Source organism: Carcharhinus amblyrhynchos, chromosome 7, assembly GCF_965287045.1.
Source record: "Carcharhinus amblyrhynchos chromosome 7, sCarAmb.v2.hapA, whole genome shotgun sequence".
Classification (NCBI taxonomy): domain Eukaryota; kingdom Metazoa; phylum Chordata; class Chondrichthyes; order Carcharhiniformes; family Carcharhinidae; genus Carcharhinus; species Carcharhinus amblyrhynchos.
In genome coordinates this window covers 84,949,676-84,972,203 of record NC_137330.1, presented here as the reverse complement: position 1 = coordinate 84,972,203, position 22,528 = coordinate 84,949,676, and the positions used below count along the sequence as shown (strand labels likewise).

Here is a 22,528-nt window from a genome sequence, read left to right as displayed (position 1 = left end):
CTCAACTGGTGGTTTTGTCGCATATACTGGCAGAGGTTAACGGATGGTACCACCATTGCTAGGTGTGGCAGGTTGATAGATTCTGCTTATGCCAGGAGAAATTATGTTTAGCTATCCAGTGTGGGCCGGCATTGCAGGCAGGATACAAGCTTTTGAAGCAAAAGTAATCATGCCCTTTAAGCAGTGAACACGCAAACTTTTGTTGTTGGTGATTTCCCGCTGCAATCAATAATTTGGATTATGCTTAAGGTAAACAGCAAATCCAGAAGTGTTGACGGAAGTACATATCAGAACCAGTTCTGTAACATGACCAAAATACACTCAGCCCCATAAAAACAAATATTTGATTCCAAAGAACTTTAGAAGGAATCAAATCACGAGCTACTCATTTCACTGATGGAAAATTTCACGTTAGGTTAGCTGACCTTAAGTATTTCCAAAGGTCTGTCCAATATTTTCTCCTTAACTGTGGCCGAGGGATACTGGAAGGGCTCGAGTGCATCAAATGACTTGAAGACCAATATCAAAGGAATGTTTCAGAACATTAATGGAAAAAAAAATGTTTTTTGTTCAATTATTTTGGATTAGGTGGAACTACTAAATGTATTTAAGTAGAGTACTGTGTAAAGATCAGGCTACTAACTATTTTTAGCAGTAATTTGTAAAAATCCTCTCCAAGCATCACGTTTCTTGATATGCTCATTATTATTCAACACCAGCAAAGAATTAAAAGAAGGAAGATAATTACACGCTGCCCTGACTATAACAAGCAATACATAAGAACATAAGAAATAGGAGCAGGAGTAGGTCATTTAGCCCTTCGAGCCTGCCCCGCCATTCAATAAGATCATGGCTGATCTGAAGTGGATCAGTTCCACTTTCCTGCTTTCTCCCCATAACCCTTAATTCCCCTGTCTTTCAGAAACCTATCTACCCGTGACTTAAATATATTCAGCGAGGTAGTCTCCACCACTTCAATGGGCAGAGAATTCCAGAGATTCACCACCCTTTGAGTGAAGAAGTTCCTCCTCAACTCTGATCTAAACTGCTCCCCCCCCCCACTTATCTTGAGGCTGTGCCCTCTAGTCCTGCTATCCTTTCTAAGTGGGAAGACTCTCTCTACCTCTACCCTATCCATCCCTTTCATTATCTTCTAAGTCTCTGTAAGATCCACCCCTCAGCCTTCTAAACTCCAACAAGTACCGACCCAGTCTATTCAGTCTCTCTTCATAGGCTAACCCCCTCATCTCTGGTATCAGCCTAGTGAACCTTCTCTGCACTCCCAAGGCCAATATATCCTTCCGCAAGTGCAGCGACCAAAACTGCACACAGTACTCCAGCTGCGGCCTCACCAGTACCCTGTACAGTTGCAAGACCTCCCTGCTTTTATATTCTAGCCCCCTCGCTATAAAGGCCAACATTCCATTCGCCTTCTTGATCACCTGCTGCACCTGCAGACTGGGTTTTTGCGATTCATGCACAAGGATCCCCAGGTCCCTCTGCACGGTAGCATGCTGCAGCTTTTCGCCTTTTAAATAATAATCCCTCCTACTATTATTTCTACCAAAGTGGATAACCTCACACTTGCTAACATTATACCCCAAATACAAATCACTACAAAGGTTTAATACTACTCATCATTCTACTTCAGTTTTAATCTAAATGACAGATACTGAAAGTTTGGGAGAGCATGCTGTGAGGACTGAACAGTAGATCTGTTTTGCTAACAATTTTAGCTAGCCAGAACAAGGTGTAAACATGGATCTGCACAGATAAATTCCACACTACAATCTTTGAATATTAAAGGAAAATAACGTTCTCAGGATTTGGATGACTCAGGCAAAATGGCAATAATGGTGTTTGGATGCAACTAAGTAGCCCAATGGTCATTTTAAAAAAACCTGATACTATATCCTCAACTTCAGCTTGGGGGTGGAAGGGCCAGGGGGTGGGTGGATTGACATATGCTTCTCCTGGTCAAGAAAGCCATGCAGAACTTATTTACGAGGTGTCATGAATGAGACTGTCAGTAGAAGCAAAGAGATTTAAAAATCATAAGATGATCATCAGACCTTAGAACTTTTCTACATCAATTAGACCATTCCCTAACTGGGTGTTTCATGCTACCCAATTGATGTGGATCACAAGTGTGCCTTTAAGTAGACAGCTACCAACATTTTAAATGCTTGAAGGCAGGGGTAAGTTAAAAAGAAAATCAATCTTCAGATTTATTTTTGTTCAAGCAGCATTTATATATTGTTATGGTGGGTTTTGAACATTCCAATATCACTGCAAGACTTCTGCACCCAAAAGAATTTACCTGTAAAATTACTTTTAGAAAGTTATATTTATTTTCTGTTTTTGGTGGTCTACTAAAGTATTCCGAAGTGAAATGGGCGAAGTAATCATTCAGACTTTTATCATCATGTTAAATTTTTCTGAACCCACATTCTCGTCAGTAAAATTTGCAGGCAGATCAGAGTTAACAATGGGGTGAAATTCTTTCTTTTGCAGCCAAATGGTGTGCTGACCACTGCATTAAAAGGTAAAATCAATTCTGAAAATAGGAACTGCGTAGCTTGAGGTAAACTTGGCAAATTCTGACATACCTATTCATCTCTCCCTTTTATATGCAGCCAAACACTCATTGTGTTTTGGCAGACTCTAAATTGTTGATGTTTGTCCTCTTTCATTTAAAGTCGGGTGAAACAGAAACACAATAGAAACATGATGGAAAATTAGTAATATTTGAATTTACTGCCTTATGGATCTTCTGCTAATTACTTCATGATATTTTGAAGTGAAGTTTGGAAATGTTTATGATCAGTCACCAGTAAGATCCCCAAAAATCAGCCTCAGATCCAAGTTCTCCTCCTGCTGGGAGAGGAAAACATTCTTCATGCTAAACTCTTTCTCCAGAAAGAGAAGGAGCACACATTGAGATGGGAGAATTTACAAATGGCTTACTATCTCTCTCCTTTTCCAAGGAAAGTAATATTTTGCAGATACTCTGTTTTGCTATTAAGTTGACCACAGTTACATTTCCATTAAAATGATGCAGTTTAACATTGGGATTCAGCTCAGACTCAACTCAGAACCGACTGCAGTAAATATACAAGTATCATTAACACTCTCATTTGGAACATTCCAAAATTAGATGGTCTTGTCCCCTCTCTCAGTCTGATCCCTCTGTCTTTCCCTCCCCTCAGGCTACATCTCTCACCCCGTCCCTGTCTGCCAATCTATCATTACCTCCCCCTGCACTGTCTGTGTCTCTCTGCTTACCCCAGGTTGTCTCAGGCCTCACCCCGCAATTGGTCAATCTGTCTCTCTTTCAATCTCCCCTCCCTCTCCTCTCCACCTTCTGTGTGCACGCGGGCGTGTCTCTCTCTCTTTCCGGCCCATCCTCATCTGTCTCTGACTCTCCTCTTCTCGCTGTCTTTTTCCCTGTTCTGACTCAAAGTTAAAAGTATACTCTCGATGGTAAGATTTATTTTTATTAGACAGATAACTGCCAGAGGTGCCCATCCTTCCAGTGGGAGCTAATAATTAACATGAGAAAGTTGCATTTGAAGCAATTGGAATTGGAATTTCACAGTAACTTCATTGCAGTGTCATTGTAAGCCTTACTTGTGACTAATAAACAAGCTTTACTTTTAGTTTACTTTGTTTAGTGCAAGATAAACAGTCACTGGGCATAAGCTTAAATAAAAACAAAAATGTACAGGAGTGCAAAGACCATTAATACCATCCATTCATTTATTAGCAATGGCTTTCATCAATTACAATGGGTTTGGCCCTCAACTGTCAAAGGTTAGGTTCATGGTGGAGTTTGAAGGAGGGAGGTTCTAGTATATTCCCTAACAGACCAGTTTTTCAAGTGGTTAGTTGATTTTTTTTCTTAAATCTTATTTGTATTGTAAATACTTGAACGACATTCAGCCAAATTTCACTTTGCATTTAATTTCTCAACCCCTCTTGTTGGGCAAGGGTTGAAGCAAGCCACATTCTCGCCACTGCAAGCGAGATTTCAATATGCCTCTTCTTCAGGATATTGATGAAGCCAGTCACCATAAAGCTACAAATTCCAGGGAGCACTGCAAGGACACAGTATAATTAATTTAGTGATATTTGTAAAGACCAATGAAATGGTAACTCCAAGCTCCAGTCAAATTAAATTATGCAACTAGTTATAAGCAAAGATTTATAGTACACTTGTGATATTCTGCTTTTCACATTTTGTACTTCGATCAGTTCTCATTACACAAATTTTAATGAAGGAGAATAATTCTGGGCAAATGTACACGGAAGCTAATGGGAAAAATTCAGTTAAACATTCCCCAGTACAGTATGAATGGCTAACCTGGCAATCATCTTGCAACACAAATATTTTCTTTGCTCTGGAGGGAACATTGCCAAAAAATAAATGCTCCACTGTCATTACAAGTATTTCTCATGCAATAGGGATTTGCGTTTACTCTCTAGATACAGTAACTGATACCATCAATTCACGGTGGTCCTTTCCCATTTCTGGTAGAATGTAGTTTACAGACAGTACAAACTCCTCAGACTATGCCACATTTTAAAAAAATTCAAGGTCTCAGCTTGTTGTTGATCTACATTGATTCAGGTTTTTTCTCAATACATTTTAAACCTGTTCTTATCCAATGATAGATTCTACAGCAGCCAAATCTATACTCTGGATCTGAAGCTTAAACTTAATGCATACAAAGAAGAACAAAGAACAGTATAGCACAGGAACAGGCCCTTTGATCCACCAGGTCTGTGCTGACACAGATGCCTCTCTAATGTGATTTTTTTTGTCTCTACATGGTCCATTAAACTTCATTAGTTACAAATAAGGTTCACATTTACACCGCAATGAAGTTATGGTGACATTCCTCGTGTTGCCACATTCCGGCACCTGTTTGGGTCAATCCTCCTAACCAGCATGTTTTTCAGACAGTAGGCGAAAACCGGAGCACCCAGAGGAAATCCGTGTAGACATGGGGAGAACATGCAGATTCCACACAGACAGTGACCCAAACCAGGAATCTACCTATTCATGTATCTATCCAGATACCTCTGGAACATTGTTCTAGAATTTGCTTCCACCACCTTCTCCGACAGTGCATTCCAGGCATTCACCACCTTCTGTGTGAAAGAATTGCCCCTTACGTCTCTCTGAAACTTTCCCCCTCACACTTTCAATCTGTGCCTGAGTGATTGACCCTTCCACCCCGGAAAAAAGACTGACTATCCACTCTATCCAAGCCTGTCATAACCTTGTAAATCTCTATCAGGTTAAGAAGGTTATCTTGGATTGCAATGGGATCTTGATCAATTGGGCTAGTGGGCTGACAAATGGCAGATGGAGTTTAGTTTAGATAAATGCGAGATGATGCATTTTGTAGATAAACCAGGGCAGGACTTACTCAGTTAATGGTAGGGCTTCGGGGAGAGTTACAGAACAAAGAAATCAAGGGGTACATGCTCATAGCTCCTTGAAAGTGGAGTCACAGGTGGTGAACAAAGAACATCCCAGCACGGGAAACAGGCCCTTCGGCCCAACGAGCCCGCACCGCCGCATCTTCCCACACCTACCCCGCCCTGTGTGTATGTGAGTGGAACCCCTAATGTAGCCAGATTCAGGGGAGAATAGTGTCAATTTGGTACACCAATCAGCCTAAGAGCACATCTTTGGGGCGTGGGAGGAAACCGAAGCGCCCGGAGGAAACCCACGCAACCACAGGGAGAATGTGCAAACTCCAACAGACACAGGCCCAGCTAGCAGTGATAGTCACTGAACTGTTGTGGTGCCCATACGCTGGTCCAGGATTAAGCACACACAACGACACAAAGTACTAGGCCACTCCTGGAACCTCCAAGAGCAGCCCACGCACGACCCACCGTGTGCATGCCCCTCGTTTGACAACAAGGTGGACCAACCCTGTGGAATAAAAAGACAATACGTTAATATATAAAACTACATTTCCAGTGTCGTCCTGAGGCTCTGACCCTATTTAATACCCTCTACTATAACCCTCCATCCTTGCTTCGCTCATGTGTCTGTCTAAGTAAACCTTAAACAAGTCCAACGTGCCTGCCTCCACCACCCTACTCGGTAGCGGGTTCCATACCCCCACGACCCTCTGCGTGAAAAACCTTCCTCTCATATCCAAATTATACTTCTCCCCCCTCACCCTTAGATCGTGACCTCTCGTAATTGTCCCCAATCTAGGGAAAAGCCTACCACTGTTTACTCTATCTATTCCCTTCAGTATTTTATATACCTCTATCATATCACCCCTTAATCTCCGTCTTTCTAAGGAGAAGAGCCCCAGTTTCTCCAACCTTTCCTCGTAACTCAGTCCTTCCATGCCAGGCAACATCCTGGTAAACCTCCTCTGAACCCTCTCCAGGGTCTCCACGTCCTTCCGGTAGTAAGGTGACCAGAACTGGACGCAGTACTCCAAATGCGGTCTAACCAACGTTCTGTACAACTGAAGCATTAGACGGCAGCTCTTATACTCTATACCCCTTCCTATCAAGGCTAGCATTCCATAAGCTTTCTTCACAACCTTTTCTACCTGTGTCGACACCTTCAGAGAGTTGTGCACCTGCACTCCCAGGTCCCTCTGTATCGCTATACTCTTAATCGGTCTACCTTTTATCACACAACTCCTCCCTGCGTTATTCCTTCCAAAATGCATCACCTCGCATTTGTCAGGATTAAATTCCATCTGCCATCTATCTGCCCAATATACCAACCTATCTATATCCTGCTGTGTCACCTGACAGTCCTCCTCAGTATCTGCCAACCCTACCATCTTGGTGTCATCTGCAAATTTGCTGATCACACCACGTACACCCTCTTCCAAGTCGTTTATATATAGAACAAAGAGGAGAGGTCCCAGTACTGAGCCCTGCGGCACACCACTGGTGACTGGCCTCCAGCCAGAAAAGGTCCCCTCGATAACTACTCTCTGTCTCCTATTTCCCAGCCAGTTTTCGATCCATCTAGCTACATGTCCTTGTATCCCATGTGCCTTAACCTTTTCTACCAGCCTACCGTGAGGGACTTTGTCAAACGCCTTACTGAAATCCATATAGATGACATCAACAGCTCGCCCATCATCAACCGTTTTTGTCACCTCCTCGAAGAATTCCACCAGATTCGTAAGGCAAGACCTCCCCCGAACAAAGCCATGTTGCGTATCCCTAATCAGATCGCAACGCTCCAAATGCTCATACATCCTACCCCTAAGAATTTTTTCCAGTAGTTTTCCTACCACCGATGTCAAACTCACTGGTCTATAATTACCAGGGTTATCCCTACTACCCTTTTTAAACAGCGGTACGACATTAGCTACCCTCCAGTCTTCTGGGACCTCACCTGTGTCCAAAGAAGAGACAAAGATTTGCATCAGAGGCCCAGCAATTTCATCTTTCACCTCCCTAAGCAGCCTGGGATAAATACCATCAGGCCCCGGAGCTTTATCCGTTTTTATGCTACCTAAAAACCTTAGCACTTCCTCCCTCGTAATGGATATTTCCTTCCACTGATCTACAGCTCCCTCCAAGACACTACACGATGCCAATCCCCTCTCCTTCGTGAATACCGACGCAAAGTATTGATTCAGGATCTCACCCATTCCCTCAGTCTCAATACATAGCTCCCCTCCCTTGTCCCTAAGAAGACCAATTTTCCCTCTAACCACTCTCTTGCTCCTAATATGAGTAAAATGCTTTTGGATTTTCCTTAATCCTATCGGCCAAGGCCATTTCATGCCCCCTTTTCGCCCTTCTAACTCCCCTTTTTAGCTCCCTCCTATTCTCCCTATATTCCTCCAGCGCACTCTCCGTTCCCACTCATGCTGAGTGAAGAAGACACTCAGCATGCTTGGTTTTGTTGGTCAGGGCATTGAATACAGGACATGGGACTTCTTGTTGAAGTTGTACAAGACATTGGTGAGGCCACACTTGGAATACTGTATACAGTTCTGATCACCTATTATAGAAAGGATATCATTAAACTAGAAAGAGTGCAGAAAAAATTTACTGGGATGCTACTGGGACTTGATGGTTTGAGTTATGAGAGGTTGGATAGACTGGGACTTTTTTCTCTGGAGTGTCGGAGGCTGAGGGGTGATCTAATAGAGGTCTATAAAATAATGAGGGGACAGATCAGCTAGATAGTCAATATCTTTTCCCAAAGGTAGGGGATAGGTTTAAGGTGAGAGGGGAGAGATACAAAAGGGTCCAGAGGGGCATTTTTTTCACACAGAGGGTGGTGACTGTCTGGAATAAGCATGCCATACATCTTAGAACATAGAACATTACAGCGCAGAACAGGCCCTTCGGCCCACGATGTTGCGCCGACCAGTTAAAAAGCAATGACCCTTTAACCTAAACCAAACCCTTTCCATCCATAAACCTATCCACGGATCTCTGAAACGCCCCCAAACTAGGCGCATTTACAACTGCTGCAGGCAGGGTATTCCAATCCCTCACCACCCTCTGGGTAAAGAACCTACCCCTGACATCCGTCCTATAACTACCACCCCTCAATTTAAAGCTATGCCCCCTCGTGCTAGCTTTCTCCATCCGAGGAAAAAGGCTATCACTGTCCACCCTATCTAAACCTCTAATCATCTTATATGTTTCAATAAGGTCCCCTCTTAGCCGCCTTCTTTCCAACGAAAACAACCTCAAATCCCTCAGTCTCTCCTCATAGGACCTCCCCTCCATACCAGGCAACATCTTGGTAAACCTCCTCTGCACCCTCTCCAAAGCCTCCACATCCTTCCTATAATGTGGGGACCAGAACTGCACACAATACTCCAAGTGCGGCCGCACCAGAGTCTTGTACAGTTGCAACATGACGCTGCAGCTCCTAAATTCAATCCCCCTACCAATAAACGCCAAGACACCATATGCCTTCCTAACAACCCTATCTACTTGATTCCCAACTTTCAGGGATCTATGTACAGATACACCTAGATCCCTCTGTTCATCCACACTATTCAGAGTCCTACCGTTAGCCCTATACTCTACACATCTGTTATTCCTGCCAAAGTGAATTACCTCACACTTTTCCGCATTAAACTCCATCCGCCACCTCTCGGCCCAGCTCTGCAACTTGTCCAAGTCCCCCTGTAAACTAAGACACCCTTCCTCACTATCTACCACACCTCCAACTTTGGTGTCATCAGCAAATTTACTAATCCACCCAACTATACCCTCATCCAGATCATTTATAAAAATTACAAACAGCAGTGGCCCCAAAACAGATCCCTGAGGCACACCACTCGTAACTGAACTCCATGACGAATACTTACCATCAACCACCACCCTCTGTCTCCTATCCGCCAGCCAATTCCTGATCCAATTACCTAAATCACCCTCAATCCCATATATCTGCATTTTCTGCAGAAGCCTTCCATGGTGAACCTTATCAAACGCCTTACTAAAGTCCATATATACCACGTCAACTGCCTTACCCCCATCCACCTCTTTGGTCACTTTCTCAAAAAACTCAATAAGGTTAGTAAGGCACGACCTACCCTCCAAAAAACCATGCTGACTATCTCCAATCAATTCATTACTCTCCAAATAACTATAAATCCTATCCCTAATAATTTTTTCTAAAACCTTACCCACAACAGAAGTAAGACTCACTGGTCTATAATTCCCGGTGAAGTCTCTGTTCCCCTTCTTAAACAATGGGACAACATTCGCTATCCTCCAATCTTCTGGCACTATACCTTCTTGACCAACTTGTCCCCGAGTTGCCACCTTCAGGGAACTGTGGATTTGCATGCCTATATCCCTCTGTATGCTAGTCTTTCTAACGGTTCTACCATTTACTGTATACTTTCCTTCTCCCGTAGAGCTTCAAATCACATTATCTCACATTTTGAGTTAAATGCCATGTGCCATCTTTCAGCCCAGGTCTCCAGCCAATTTATATTCCACTATAGCGTCTGACAATCCTCCTCACTATCCGCTGCGCCCAGTTTTTGTATGATCTGCAAATTTACTAATCATTTTTCTCCAAATAATTTATATTACAAAAAAAAAGGCACCAGCACTGATACTTGTGGAACACCGCTTGTCACAGGTCTCCAGTTAGAAAAAGGCCCTTCCACTGCTAATCTCTACTTTCCGTGCCCAAGCCAATTTTGTATCTAACTTACCAGCTCATCTCAGATCCCATATGACTTCACCTTCTATATCAGCCTGCCATGAGGAGCCTTACCGAAGGCTTTACTGAAGTCCACGTATACAACATCCACTGGCCTGCCCAATTTTTCTTGACACTTGCCCAAAGAATTCAATCAAGTTTTCGAAAAGCTATAGGTGTGAGGTAAGGTGCAGAAGATGGGGAGAATTCTCCGTTTATTATAAATTGCAAGTCAATGGTGCATAGAATTCTGCTAAATCTCATCCTTTTAAGAAATGAATAACTTAAGCAGAGAAAACAGGACAGGCATGATGTAGAACAGTAGAGTGTTACGTGGGATGTTAGACATCCATTCTGGCCAATAATTCAGTATTTAAAGGTTTAATAGGAGCACATTAAAAAAAGAATCTTTAATCAGTTACGATTTATATCTCAAACTTGTAATAAACAGTAATATTCAAAAACAGGTAATTCGCACACTAATCTGATAGACTGCTTGTTTCCCACATTATAAACAAGGTTTCCAGAAAGGTAAATCTAAAAGGGGATTATTTTCTGCTCAATTCCTCACAACAGGAATCTGATATCCTACTGAACAGCCAAGGTACAAACCTCCTTCATTTTTATCTCAGACGCTTTGTTTTAAAGATCCTGACTTTATAATACAAAAAGTAAACCACTGATTACACAAATCTGTCATCCAAAAATGCTGCTAAATCTCTAGGACAATTGAGTACACCAACACTTGAATTTTACCCAAAGAAGGGTCAGAATTTAATTACATGGAAATATTAAGTATCCTTCTCCTAAATGCTTAATTGTTGACAACAAGGAATAAGGAACAGAAAAAAAAGTTATATTAATTTAGGTACTTCCTGATGTGAGCCCATGCAACATCCATGACACAGTGTAGGCTGGACTGCACATGACCACTTTGAGGGAGGTACATCAGTACACCAAGGAATGTAAACGTATTTCTTCACACCCCTCACTCTACCTTATCAGGTATAATTATGTTTTTTGCTTGATCTTTGCACTCTTTTTCTGAGCAAATTTCCACACATTTGAATCTTTTTCAAATTGGCAGGCAATGAATGCTGCTAGGATCAGTGCCTGGATCTCAGCTTACAATTTAAATTAATAAGTTGGATAGAGACAGAGAATAATGTGTCTATGTTTGCTGACGATACCAAGCTGGGAGAGAAATTAAGCTGTGGCTTGGACGCAAAGGCTGCAAAGAGATATAGACAAATTATGTCAGTAGGGCAACAAGATGGCAAATGGAATATAATATATAGCAGGAGTGTGAAGTTATCCACTTTGGTCACAAGAACAGAAAAACAGAATTTTTTTTCAAAAAATGAGGAACTTGAATGTGTTGTGAGTGTGTGCTCGCACAAGGAGTCAGAAAGTTGCATGCAGGTGCAGCAAGCAATTAGGAAGGCAATGGAATGTTGGCCTTTATCGTAAGGGAATTTGAATACATGAATAAAGAATTTTTGCAACTATTACATAAGAACATAAGAACATAAGAAATAGGAGCAGGAGTAGGCCATCTAGCCCTTCGAGCCTGCCCCGCCATTCAATAAGATCATGGCTGATCTGTCGTGGCTCAGTTCCACTTTCCCGCCCTCTCCCCATAACCCTCAATCCCTTCTCTTATCAAAAACCCATCAACCCGCTTCTTAAAAATATTTAGCGAGGCAGCCTCCACCACTTCAACGGGCAGAGAATTCCAGAGATTCACCACCCTTTGAGTGAAGAAGTTCCTCCTCAACTCCGTTCTAAACCGCCTCCCCTTTATCTTGAGGCTGTGCCCCCTAGTCCTACTGTCTTTTTTGAGCGGGAAGAGTCTCTCCACCTCTATCCTATCCATCCCATTCATCATCTTATACGTCTCAATGAGATCTCCCCTCATTCTTCTAAACTCTAACGAGTACAAGCCTAGTTTATTCAGCCTCTCCTCATAGCTCAATCCCCTCAACTCCGGTATCAGCCTAGGTTTTGGTGAGATCACATCTTGAATATTGTATACAGTTTTGGTTTCCACATTTAAGAAATGGTATACTCAGTTGGAGGTGGTACAACAAAGGTTCATTAAATTGGACCCTTGAATGATGGGGTGATTCAGCAATGAAATTGGGTGTATATTCTCTAGAATTTAGAAAAACATGGAACAATCTAAAACATGGTGAATCTAAAACAAGGCGGTAGAGTCACAGGATAAGGGGCCGATCATTTAACACAGAACTTGGAGCTGGAGTCGGCTACTAAATATGATCATGGCTGACCCTCTATCTCAGTGCCAAACTTCAGCATCCCCCCATATCCTTTAACACCTTTAGAGTTTACAAATCTACTTCCTTCTTAAATATATTCAGTGATTTGGCCACCATGGCCCTCTGTGGTAGAGAATTCCACATGCACACGACCCTCAGTGAAGAAATCTTTCTTCACCTCTGTCCTAAATCGCCTATCCACTCTGCTCCCTTGTTCTGGACCTTCCAGCCAGAGGAAATAACATCCTTGCATCCAGCCCTGTCAAAGTTTCATATGATTCAATTAGATTCCCTTGAATTTTTCTAAATTCCAGTGGCTACAAGCTCAGTTGATCCAATCTCTCCTCATACAATAATTCTGCCATCACAAGAATTACTCTGGTGAACCTTCGCTGCACTCTCTTTATGGTACGTATATCTTTTCTTAGATATTTAGACCCAAACTGTGCATAATACTCCAGGTGCGGTCTCACCAAGCTGCAGCAAGACATCCTTGCTCCTGCACTCAAGTCGTCTTGTTATGAAGGCCAACATAGCATTTGCCTTCCCAACTGTTTGCCGTGCCAGCATGCTTGCTTTCAGTGACTGGTGTACTTGGACGTCACCATTTCCCAATCTACTACTACTTAAATAGTACTCTGCCATTCTGTTTCTCCACCTGAAGTGGAAACTATCACATTTATTATCATTCTATTGCATCTGCCACATGTTCGCCCACTCTGAGATGAGGAAAAACAAAGCTTATTTATTAGTCACAAGTAAGACTTACATTCACACTGCAAATGAAGTTACTGTGAAATTCCCCTATTCGCCACAGTCCAGTGCTTGTGTGGGTCAATGCACCCAACGAGCATGTCTTTTAAAATGTGGAAGGAAACCAGAGCATCTGGAGGAAACCCACGCAGACATGGGGAGAATGTGCAGACTCCATACTGACAGTGACCCCAAGCCAGGAATCAAACCTGGGTTCCTGGCACGGTGAAGCAGCAGAGCTAACCACTGTGCTACCGTCAATCAAAACAATCAATAATATGTCTTACAATTTGTTCTGCATGTGGATCTATAATTTAAATTCAATTTGTTAGATGAATGATAAAAGCAAAAACAATGCAACAGCTTATCAATTAACTGAAGTACGGTCAAAGTACATTTAAGAACATAAGAACATAAGAAATAGGAGCAGGAGTAGGCCATCCAGCCCTTTGAGCCTGCCCCGCCATTCAATAAGATCATGGCTGATCTGTCGCTGCTCAGTTCCACTTTCCCGCCCTCTCCCCATAACCCTTAATCCCCTCTCCTATCAAAAACCCATCAACCCGCGTCTTAAAATATTTAATATTTAATATAAAAAATATTTAGCGAATAGCACCCGTTGACCCCCACTCTCTGCCTCCTATTTGACAACCAATCCTCTATCCACGCTAATTTGTTTGTTTGGTATTTGTTCGGGTACAATTGAGAAGTCACGATGGATGATAGTTGGCTGTGATACATCTTGTCTTGTGAATTATGCGACTTATACAAATTCAAGGTGGCAGTTCAATACCACCTCAAGGGTAATGAGGGATGGGCAATAAATGCTGACTTAAGTCAGTGATGCCCACATTCCATGAATGAATAAATTCCATCAAATCAGTTTTGACCACATAAAATGCAAAGTATTATTACCAGTATTATTTATGATTCAATAAGTTGCAACATCGTAATTTATTCAAGTACAGTGAAACATGCCAAGTCTGGCAGAAAGAAAGTTGACTTGTGTGTAAATCTAAAAATACACACGAGAAATTGTGGCTCCTCTCATAGGCAAGATGTTGCAGTATGGCAGTAACTAACAGCCATTTTTTTCTTCTGAAAGTTACATAAATGGCTGGATTTTAACATCTTTTAAGATTTAAAATGAGTTCACATCAAATTGGAATGATGCTAATTTTTTTAAACTATATTCTCCACAGATTACAGAACATGTGCCATGGAGTACATGTACAAGGCCACAATTGTTTTACTGGGGAGGGTCGGAAGAAGAAAGAGGAGACCACACACTCAGATCAAGTTATAAATCACTTGTGACCTCTGAGTAATTTATCCACAACACAACTTCAATCCTGTGATGCATTGCTGCCTAGGGTAAACAGCTAAATATTTTGAGCTACTCTTCCCAAGGTTAACAGTTACTTAAAATTTAAACTTGCTATGAGCAGGACCGTTTTGGCAGATTGTGTTGGGTATGAAGCTCCCACAGAAATATGCAATTGATGAGCAACACCGTATCATGTGGAATGGACTACAAATCATGGGGATTAAATTAAACATCTGAAAATACCACAAGAGGATAGGAAATGACTAACTGGTCTACTGACACAAAAGCAAAATTCAGCCCGTGCTGAAAATGAAGTTAAATCAGATTAAGCCTGTTCTGTGTCACAGTATAAAAAAGTACACACACCATCACTCTCATTTGTCCTCCCCTTTCAGGCAGTCTCCTAGATCTGGTCAGAAATTGATCAACCAGCTGCACTCAAACAAAAATGGAGCAAAAGCAAACATTTGATTTTTTGTGGTACTCGGACCTAACAAGACAAAAGTTCAAATACATTCTGCTGACAAGGTCAGTTTAAAGAAAGGAGAAAGCTAGATAAAATTGTCTCTGTCTACATCAACAGGGATGAAGTGGAAAAGTTTCTAGGTGTCAAATCACCAATAACCTGTCCTAGTCTCCCCATGCCGACATTATAGTTAAGAAAGCCCATATTTGCCTGTATTTTCTCAGGAGGCCAAGGAAATTTGGCACATCTGCTACGACTCTCACCAACTTTTACAGATGCACCATAGAAACTATCCTTTCCAGATGTATCACAACTTGGTGTGGCTCCTGCTCTGACTAAAACCACAAGAAACTACAAAGGGTTGTGAACGTAGCCCAGTGTATCACGCAATTCAGCCTCCCATCCACTGACTGTCTACAGGTTCACAAATCCATGAAGGTTGCGTCACAAGTGGAGAACGTTGTTAGGAAGGCTTATGGGATGTTAGCCTTTATAGGAAGGGGCTTAGAGTATAAAAGCTGCCGTCTAATGCTTCAGTTATACAGAACGTTGGTTAGACCGCATTTGGAGTACTGCGTCCAGTTCTGGTCACCTTACTACCGGAAGGACGTGGAGTCTCTGGAAAGGGTGCAGAGGAGGTTTACCAGGATGTTGCCTGGCATGGGGGGACTGGGTTACGAGGAGAGATTGAAGAGACTGGGGCTATTCTCCTTGGAAAGACGGAGATTGAGAGGGGGCATGATAGAAGTATATAAGATACTGAAGGGAATAGATAGAGTTAATAGTGAGAGACTGCTCCCTAGACTGGGTACGAACACGAGAGGTCATCACTTAAGGGTGAGGGGGGGGGAGGTATAATTTGGAGGTAAGAAGAAGGTTCTTTACGCAGAGAGTTGTGGGGGTCTGGAATGCGCTACCGAGTAGGGTGGTGGAGGCAGGAACGTTGGACTCGTTTAAGATGCAGTTAGATAGGCACATGAGTGAAACGAGAATGGAGGGATATGGTAGGGGCTATTAAATAGGGTTAAACCTCGGGAGACACCGGAAGGGCAGGCTGTATGATTAATATTTTTTGTCTTTATTCCACAGGTGGAGGTCCACCTCGTGTCAAGCGAGGGGCATGCGTGGGCTGCTCTTGGAAGTCCAGGAGTGGCCTAGTACTTCATGTCGGTGTGTGTGCTTGATCCTGGACCAATAGACGGGTGCCGCAACAGCTCAGTGACTAGCACTGCTAGCTGTGCAGATACATGGATTTGGGCCTGTGTCTGTGGGAGTTTGCGCATTCTCCCTGTGGTTGCGTGGGTTTCCTCCGGGCGCTCTGGTTTCCTCCCACACCCCAAAGATGTGCTCTTAGGCTAATCGGTTTCTACCAAATTGACACTATTTCTTCCCTGAATCTGACTGAGTAGGGTTTCATTCGTAGACATGCAGGGTAGAATAGGTGTAGGGTGATGCGGCGGCGCGGGCTCGTTGGGCCGAAGGGCCTGTTTCCCGTGCTGGGTTGTTCTTTGTACACTTCCTGCTGCCTCAGAAAAGCAGCCAGCAAAATCCAAGGGACCCATGTGCCCCGGACGTGTTCTCTTCCACCTTCTTCCATCAGGTAAAGATACAAAAGTCTGAGGTCATGTACCAACCGACTCAAGAACAGCTTCTTCTCAGTCGCCATCAGACTTGTGAACGGACCTATCTTGTATTAAGTTGATTTTTCTCTACATCCTAGTTATGACTGTAATGCTATATTCTGTCTCTATCCTGTTCCTTCTCCCCTATGTACTCTATGACTGGTATGCTTTGTTTGCAAGAAACAATACCTCTTACTGTATACCAATACATGTCACAATAATAAATTAAATCAAATGTCTTGCTATTGTACAACATTTAAAGCAGCTCGGAAAAGAAGACATTGTAGCATGACCTTGGACCACTTGTTTCCTCCCCCGCCACCCATTCTTTGTCCACATGTTTTCAAAAAATGTCTTTTGTTTTATTAGTGAACGGTGATAACCTCAAGATAGACAGCTGTCGTAGACAGATGATCTAACACAACTAATTGAAACTGCAGAATTGCAGAAATGATGATTGGCTAATAACTTTCTGCTGGTGCTTGGCACCTTTGAATTGCCTGTCTCAGCAGTTCGTAGACATCAGTTTCCCACCAAAGCTATTAGCGCTCGCAGTTCAAAAAAAAACACACTGAACAGCTGTTAGAATTTAGAGTACAGTAAACAGGGTCACTTCTTGTTAATGTTTGCCAATGATTTACAAAGCGCTTGTGCATGAGTAATCCATTTTGATTTCATACTTTTAGCTTGATGTGTTATTTCCCTTTTTCATTTGTTACACGTCAAACTTTTTCAAAATATGTTAAATATTTTAATGCATTCACACTTTAAACAAAAATTACATAGATTAGTTTCAACCTTGTCTTATAGTTCCCTTCTTCATTGCACAAAAGTACAGCCTTCAAAATCTCTTGAATGCACTCTTTATAGCTCTTTCAGTTTGGAAGCAAAGATATCTAACAGGTGGGAACATTGATCATTCATTGTCAGTGTTGCTAATCAAACTCTGCTCCCTTGCAATAAACTTGTTAATTGAGCTGGTTGCTGGGAAGACTAATGTGAGATACTAAGGTTACATTTTGGACAGACAACATGAAACTGAAGTCTGCTCTGCCCTTCTACATTTGGGAACAGGAGTACTCCATTCAAACTAAAGTGCATAAACCTGACATGAACCTACTCCAAGGTACTCTGTCCGTCTAGCATGGCAGTGCCATTTAGCTACTAATTAAGCAATTCATATACTTGCAGCTACTCAAACTGTTAAGATCAACTGTAAACTACTTCTGAATTTCAGGCTTCTGATTGAGGGCTTTCTACTTATTTAAAAATGATGGTTTTGCATTTGTATGGAGTCAGTAGTTACTCGATTTCGAAGAGTGGGGTCTCCAGTGAAAGGCATTGGAAATAAGTTTGTAACAGATCTCCCTTTAAATAGAAGTAACTCCTTTTTGATTCTGATGTTTTATTTATCACCCTTGTAATGGTAACAAGTTTGTGCCCCTCCTATAAATAATGTATTGATCTTTATTGTTCACCTGCTTAAAATGTGGTTTTCTGCCAAAGTTCAAGACATTAACTTAAAAATTAACTTGAATGATAAACATCCTGCCTAAAGGAGTGCAATTATGTTCAGAACTTGCTACTCCCTTCTGATCTTGAATGGTGCTTCTAAAGCAACCCACTACTCATTTCAGAGTTCAAGAATAGAGAACGAAATACAGTTGAGATCATTCAAGAACAGTTGAGCCCTTCCCCAATTATTAATTTGCTTAGACAAGCATAGGGCTAACATAAACCATCACTGGAGACTTTTTGAACAACCAAATTGCTATTGCCATTGTAAACATATATACTTTGTGAATTTTGCAACCATTGTCTACTTTTGTGAATGTCCTCGGCCTGGTTAAATAAAAAATTGGCAACCAAAAAGATGCAAGCAAAATCTAAATCTCCTCTGTTCCTTGCTATTGGTGACTTCCACACAGTTAAACTTTTAGCACTATTTTAGGAATACAACAATGTGCAAGTACGCTAAAGAAAACTACACAAGATCGAGTGCAGCACCGAAGTGTATTCCCAGAGGCAGAAAGGCAAAGCCCACTTCATACAGAAGGGAGCTAAAAATAGCTTATCAGGCTGTTTTAATAAATGCGTTAAGCAACTAACCTGCAGTGAAGACAAATATTTCACAAAATTAATCCTGGCAGATGCTGAGGAGAGTAAAACACAGAAACGATTCTGTAGTGGTGTCATAGCTTAATGCAAATTATATAAAACCCAATCTAAGTAATAATTAAAATGCAATAAATAAGTCAACATAGATTTTTAAATGATAGATCATGCTTAACCAACCTTATCAAATGGATACAGTGTACATTGACTTTCAGAAGACATTTGAGAAATTGCCATATAAGAGACTCATGATGAAGGTCAGCATGTGGAGTCCGTCAGGTAGCAGCATGGATTGAAAAGTGGCCACAAAAGTGATACAAAAGAGGAGAGAAGTGAATGGGAGATTTTTGGACTGAAGGTAGTGTTTGACAGAGATCTGGGCTCACTGTTGTTCACCTATTCTGAAATTTAAAAGTAAAGTTTATTTATTAGTCACAAGTAAGGTTTACATTAACACTGCATTGAAGTTACTGTGAAATTCCCCTAGTCACTACAGTCTGGCACCTGTTCGGGTCAATGCACCCTAATCAGCATGTCTTTCAAAATGTGGGAGGAAACCCACACAGACACGGGGAGAACGTGCAAATTCCGCACAGAGTGACCCAAGCCAGGAATCAAACTCGGGTCCCTGGCGCTGAGAGGCAGCAGTGTTAACCACTGTGCTACCATACCACCCATTGATTTACCTTCAGAAATTGAAGGCACCCTGTCAAAGTTTGCAAATGAAAGCACCAAAGTACAGCAAGTCAAACAAACACAGAGTAATAGAAAAACAGCAACTGTATTCAATATACTGAAGGTGAGATAGTACATTTTGGGAAGAGGAACAAGGACGCAACTTATTCCTTGGAAGTTAAGATATTAAATGAAACAAAGATCCGGGAATACAGACATACAATGGTAGCAACACAAGTTACTAAGCTGTGAAGAGTGCAAATAAATTACTGGGATAAAAGCAAAATTCTGTGGATGCTGGAGAAGAGAGAGAGAATAGAGCCAATGTTGCAAGTCAGAATAATTGAGATTTACACTGTAAGGGGGTGGGTTAGGTAATGTTGTGTTTATACAAAATGTTGGTTGGGCCATACTTGAGTGTTACTGGGTGCAGGTCTTATGTCCATACTACAAAGAAAACTGAAGCATTGGAGAATGTGCAGAAAAAATTTACGAGGAGGTTACCAGCATTGGAAGGATGCAACTTCAGGACAGATTGAGCTGGTTGGCATTTCTTCCACCAGAAAAGAGAAGGCACGAAGAACAGCATTGATTGACAAGCTGTCCTTAAGGGGGCATCTTGAAAATAATACGATTGAACTGATTATGTTAGAGGGGAGAAGGAAGAGCCTAAAACCAAGATTTCAAATTTAAGGAAGACCAGCTTTGGCAGGATGAGTAATAAAATGATCAAAGTAAACTGGGTAAACTGCTAATAAGTAAAACCAGAACAAAAGAATGTGAAATAGTCAAGCAATTTTCGTGTATGATACAAATGAGCTAAGAGACCACCAAAGACAAATGCAAGGAAAAATAGAAACCACGTGAACTAAGCAGTGCTACAAAAGCACTGAGGGGATACAACAAAGGTAACAAGAGGTCCAAAAATGCAATGTGACAAAAAAAACTTGCTAAGAATAATAAAGCCAATAGCAATAATTTCCATAATTATGTTAAAAGAAAGATATAATGTGGTTTCAGTAAAGACAGATATAGGTGAGACTGTGATGAATGAGGAGGAAGTGGTAGATTTTGTTAAATGAGTACCTCGTATCTGTTTTCACAGCGAAGCAAGAGGATAAAATACCAACTGTACAATTGAATTCAAAAATAGTTCAACAAAAGTGCTTTAAATTTAAATAAAAATAATGAAATTTAAAGTAGAAAATGTTCCAGGATTTAATGGTTGCCACTTTATTATTAAAGTGAGGAAATTGCAGATGCACGAGTCACAATTTTCTAAAGTTCTCTAGTTTTAATAGTTGTTCCTTTAGCCTGGAAAATTGCTATTATTTAAAGAAAGGGAGGAAGGAGAAACCTCTCCATCAGTTTAACATTAATTATGTGCAAGTTAGAGGCTAAGTGTGAGAACTTGGGCAAGTACTAGCAATCACTGTCAACATGCCTACATTAAAATGGCACATCTATCTGACTAATTAAGTTCATTGTTATGAGAAGGTCCCAAGTACAGAGAATTGGAGAGTGTCTGCGAATGTTGTCTATAAACAGTTCCCCAAGACATCCGCTAATGATATCTTGTGCAGAACCTTATCAAACACAATGGCCTGTGGAATTGGAAACAACCTTGGAGCATGGATATTTATTATTTTTGAGAGTTACAGGAAAGAGAATAGTGATGAACGGCAATTCTCCAATTGATTAAGAGTGCAGAGTTAATTCAAAGGGCCTTTATCTCAAAGTGGGGGGGGAGGGCGGGGGGCTTGACTTCAAAAACAAGGTTGTGATGCATCAACTCTACAGAGGTTTGGTCAGATCCCATTCAAGGGACTACATACAATAGTTTTATATATATGTATATATATATATATATATGAAAGTGAGTGAGAGATGTATGCCTGAAACTGCAGATTACTTTATGTTGTGTGAATGGGAGGAGTAATAAAACAACATAAACTCAATAGGTGAGTGGAAGAATAAATGGTACACGGAGTTCAATGTGGAGAATTGTGAGGTCAACCACTTTTAATCAAGGACAGGTCGTTATATTTTCTTAATGGTGAGTGGATGCTGGAATCTGAAACAAGAAACAGAAAATGCAAGCAAATCTCAACATGTCTGACAGCATCTGTGGAGAGGAGAATAGAGCCAATGCTGCGTGATGAATGGCGATTCTCCGACTGATTAAGAGTGCAGACAGTTAATTCAAAGGGCCTTTATCTCGGTGGTGTGGGGGGGGGGGGGGGCCTTGACTTCAAAAACAAGGTTGAACAAGGTGGAGGAGCATATGGATTTATGTATCCATATCACTGAAAAAGAGAGTGCAGAGAGAATTAATTCAAAGGGCCTTTATCTTAAAGCGGGGGGCGGGCGGCGGCTTGAATTCAAAGACAAGGATGTGATGCCTCAACTCTACAGAAATTTGGTCAGATCCCATTCAGGCGACTAGATTCAATTTCAGATACCAAACCTCATGCAAGAAAAATTGCCTTCAGAAGGATTAAAGCAAAGATTCAGCAGAATGATACCAGGGCTTAAGAAGGTTAAAAGTGTGAGGTTAATTTATCTCAAAATTTCTTGTATCCCAAGCTTAGAAAGTTGAGCAGTCATCAACTAGAGATCTTTAAAATGATGATCTGTAGACACAGAAACTATGGTCGGAATTTTACCACTTCGTTTGCCCCGGAATCGGGACGGCAAAGCTCGCAGAACGGAATTCTCCGTTGGCCTCAGGTGGATTTTACAAGCCTCACCCGAGCAAGGTCGTAAACGTCTGGCATATTTCTCCAATTGCGCAGGTTCAGAACAATGGGGCACATTCTTAAAATCTGAAACTTGCTTTCCTAAAGACTGCCGATCCTGTGTGAAATGATACTGATTACCTCATTATATTTTTGGTTTCATGTAAAACCTTACGTACTTAAAAGTATCAAGTATTGTTCAGAGTGAATATACATTTATACAGATGCGGAGGAGTCAATAGCTGGGGTTCAGGGAACTTTGGCAAATTAATTTACGATTACATCATTAATGAAGGTCTGCTTTGCTCTGTTCATATTAAATTATTTTCATGCATCTGGATTGACTCTTCCCAACACACCAGTTTTT

The 22,528-nt window shown here is 41.5% G+C and overlaps 1 protein-coding gene across 3 annotated transcripts in view; it reads right to left on the bottom strand.

The window, feature by feature from the left end:
- The window catches only part of LOC145345094 (E3 ubiquitin-protein ligase RNF19A), a 97,815-nt gene that overhangs the window by 54,804 nt on the left and 20,483 nt on the right, over window positions 1–22,528 (bottom strand). The window contains exon 1 of one of the 3 annotated variants that reach the window (XM_080192693.1): window positions 18,929–19,091. The exons of the other annotated variants lie outside the window; for them this stretch is intronic. The gene's annotated coding sequence lies outside the window, so the exon portion shown is untranslated. Of the gene's footprint in view, window positions 1–18,928; window positions 19,092–22,528 lie in introns of those variants that run through there. 3 annotated transcript variants of the gene reach the window in all.